The sequence below is a fragment of the Hyaena hyaena genome, unplaced genomic scaffold (genome assembly GCF_003009895.1).
Source record: "Hyaena hyaena isolate Hyena2069 unplaced genomic scaffold, ASM300989v1 scaffold_1907, whole genome shotgun sequence".
Taxonomy (NCBI): Eukaryota; Metazoa; Chordata; class Mammalia; order Carnivora; family Hyaenidae; genus Hyaena; species Hyaena hyaena.
In genome coordinates this window covers 69,997-73,798 of record NW_024082541.1, presented here as the reverse complement: position 1 = coordinate 73,798, position 3,802 = coordinate 69,997, and the positions used below count along the sequence as shown (strand labels likewise).

The window sequence follows — 3,802 nt, the reverse complement described above, 5'->3', positions numbered from 1 at the left end:
CAAATGAAACACGTCAGTCAGAGAAAAACAAATACCATATGATTTTACTTACATGTGGAATTGAAGAAACTAAACAAAGAAAAAAAGAGACAAACTAAAAATTAGACTCTTAACTACAGAGAACAAACTGATGGTTACCAGAGGGGAGGTGGATGGGGAGGAGGGTGAAATAGTTGAAGGGGATTAAGAATATGTTTGTCATGATGAGCACTGAGTAATGTACAGAACTGTTGAATCACTACAGTGTACACCTGAAACTATTATAACACTGTATCTAAGTATACTGAAATTAAAATTTTAAAAAAAGATGATCAACATTGAAATTAAAAAAAAAAAAACTGATAGACTATCAATTCCAGGGGCGCCTGGGTGGCTTAGTCGGTTAAGCGTCCGACTTTCGCTTAGGTCATGATCCCGCGGTTGGTGGGTTCGAGCCCCGCGTTGGGCTCTGTGCTGACTGCCAGCTCAGAGTCTGGAGCCTGTTTCAGTCTGTGACTCCCTCTCTCTCTGACCCTCCCCTGCTCACACTGTCTCTCTCTCTCTCCTAGAAATAAATTTAAAAAAAAATTTTTTTTTTAAAAAAATATCAATTCCAAAACACACCTGACCCATAGGGTTTTGGAATATTCCATAGACCTTAGATTTTGAGATTTCACAGAACCAGTCAGATACATACAGAAAGATATCTATTGCGCAAGAAAGGTTTTAGAGTCCATGGAAGATCCATTTAGGGTTGTTTTGTTAAATGGAGGATTAAGTTTCCATTGCCAAACACATTCTATTTTTGACCATATTTGTGATCTATGGCAAAGTTTATTTTACTTGTATAGTATTAGTTAAAAACAAAAAATAAACTGCCAATCATGGACTCTTATGTCAACCTTTTTACTCCCCTTATAATGGCAAGAATACCAGGAAAAAAATTGTAAAAGAACATTTTCTTTGCCTCCTATAAACTTAATAGATAGCTTCCTGGAATTGTCTATTCAAATAGAAAATTAATTTCCATGCACAGCTGGAAATACCACATTGGCAAGCAAAGAAAACATCAAACACCAGTAGATTAAATAAAAAGTGTAGGAACTATAAAGACTTAACAAAACAGAATTTGCTCAGTAAGATGGTCATATGAGAAGATCTTTTTACCTGTTTATTTAATGTATAAATACATCTCTTAAAGTGAAGTAGCAATAATCAAGGAAGCTTTACATTCAGAAAAACTGATTACATCATTCAAGCAGTTTTTCTACTGTTCTATGAACGGAGAAAAGTTAGCACTTTCCTTGTCAAGGATTAAAGATGTCCTCAGGCCTGCACCATACATATGTGGGTAAGACATTCCCACTCACTTTGTGGCATGGTTGCTTTTTTATTTTTCAATTTGGGATGATGAAAAAGTTCTACAGATAGTGGAGACATCTGTGCAATAATATGAATATACTTCAGGCTAAGGAGTGTACACTCTAAGGGGTTTAAAGGGGGCAATTTCATGTTATGTGTATTGTTTTGCTATAAAATATAATTTCAATAATATACAAAAAAGTTATTTAAATCAATAGAAAATAGTCTAAAAGAAATACGCAAAGGGCACAAACAAATTCAAAACAGGAGAAGAAAAGTCCATAAATACATGGAAACATGTTCCAAACCACTAATAAGAATGCAAGCAAAAATGACTATAAACTATCATGTTTAATCTTTCAAATTAGTGACGATTAAAAAGACTGAGAATTTAAAAAAGAAAAAAGGCAGCTTTTCTAGACCCACTAACAAGATCATGCTCTGTTTACACATGGCCCTCCATTGACTTCAGCCTCATAGGTATTCCTCTTTGTACTGACCCATCGAGAAAAAGCAGGTTCATGGTGCCATCTGGGGACTCCTCCCTGAGGTTGTACCCGCATCTGCCAATAACTTATATGGCCAATATTCAACTAATAACCTAACTAAACAAAAAATACACTTCATATACTGGAAAGGGGAGGGGAGGGGAGGGGAGGGGAGGGGAGGGGAGGGAAGGAAAAGAAAGAGAAGCAGAAACCAGAGCATCACCTTCAGTAACTGCCATACAGAAAGGCAAGCAAAAAGCAATAACAACGTGAGAATTAGAAAACCTCACATGGTATCCAGACAGTTGGTCCCCTTGGTCCTGCTGCCTTGATTCTCAAGTCGTCAGATTAAAAATTAAAACTCTCCAGCACTGACATTTTGTAAAAAACAAAAGGGATAAATTTCAATAAAAATCATTGTATTATGAAAGTAAGACAGAGAAAAACAGTCTGCATGAATTCAACGCAGGACTTCTGAACAAGTGAAAGGGTGAGGTCAGGAACATTTCTATACCAAGCACAACAGAGTTCCAAAGTGGCATATCATGTTATAAAACATGGAGCTACATCTGTATTATCTTTGACAAACAACCCCAAAATACCAGGTACTTCAGTAAATCTGCTGATATCCCACAAGCAAAGCGAGGGATCGATCAATTTAATTAGCTACAGACAGGAGGAAGTAAATGGATGGGAAAATACATGGCACAAAGTAGGAGCTCAAGAAATATTTGTTGAAATGAACTGAGACAAGTAGTAGAAGTTAATAGAGAGTACCTGTATCTACTGATGAAATTTATTAGATTATTGTTCCAACTTTCCTCCAGACTTAACCTATTTTCATATAGGCCTTATCCATAGAGCAAGCTGTAAAGGTTTATTCTTTTCCACTTGGTATCCCCAGTAACAACAAGCTGGCAGCATGGTGCTCAGAGATTCAGTGAAGATTCATTTTCCCAGAATCAGCATCTCTACCCAAATTCTAATGACAAAAATACAGAAACTTTTAAGTATGGGGGTGAAATGTAAATGATGAGGTGGTGATCAAAACAAAGATTCAAACAGAAGACAGACCTGATAATTTAGACAAGCCATCACAGTGAAATCTACTCAAATAAACCAAAAGTAGCCTCTTCTAGTATCCTATTTGAGAAATGTGAGGATTCAATCAGTAACTTTCAATCTTCCTCATTTGCTACTCACACGAAAAATTCATTTCATGTTAAATGAAGTCTATTTATACATATAAACATATTTATCTATAGAAAACTCAATTTCAATTTTCACAAATTAAAACTTAACCTTACAATGCATGTGCACTCTGGTATCTTGTAATATGGTCTATTCTATTGAACTGTTTAATTGCAAATATAAAACTGATTCAGTGGCCTGATAAGAGCTTATGACATACAGAAAACACAGTACTGGATGATTTCTTTCCAGCTCATTAAAAGAAAAACCATGGTTTTACGTAGAAGCAATCTAAAAATATCCACAACTCCTAAATACTAGGTCCTCAAGACCTTCCCAAAGCTAATTACTGAATAAAATGACATAACCCCTATAACATCTTTGCTTTCCCTTTTCCTCGCAATAAATAGCCACAATACTTTCCATTCAACAGGCTTTAGAAGTGATTTTCCCAGGGTGTACAACTACTGCCACACCTGACAGCAGAGGTGAACACAGGGGAGGGGATCTTGCAATAAAAATTAAACAGGTTAAGGAATTCCCTTAATCTGTAATAAAGTACATTTGAATCTTTGTAAACCACCAGCAACAACTAAACCAAAGTCAAAATGGTACTCACCCAGCAGTAGCAAACCACATAAACCTTGATTTTAATTAAATGAAAGATATTTCATAGTAGTTCTATTCTCCCTTCAACACTACACAATTTGTTCCCTGAAATAAAATTATTCTAACTTTCTAGAATAGCATTTTTGTCACTTCTGTAGATTTTCTTAATTGCA

The 3,802-nt window shown here is 35.6% G+C and overlaps 1 non-coding gene across 1 annotated transcript; it reads left to right on the top strand.

Annotated features, from left to right (window-relative positions):
• Positions 1-1,249: 1,249 nt before the first annotated feature.
• On the top strand, positions 1,250-1,377 carry LOC120226930. Its single transcript, XR_005527121.1, has one exon. It is a non-coding gene; the product is annotated as a U6atac minor spliceosomal RNA (small nuclear RNA).
• The last annotated feature ends 2,425 nt before the right edge of the window (positions 1,378-3,802 follow it).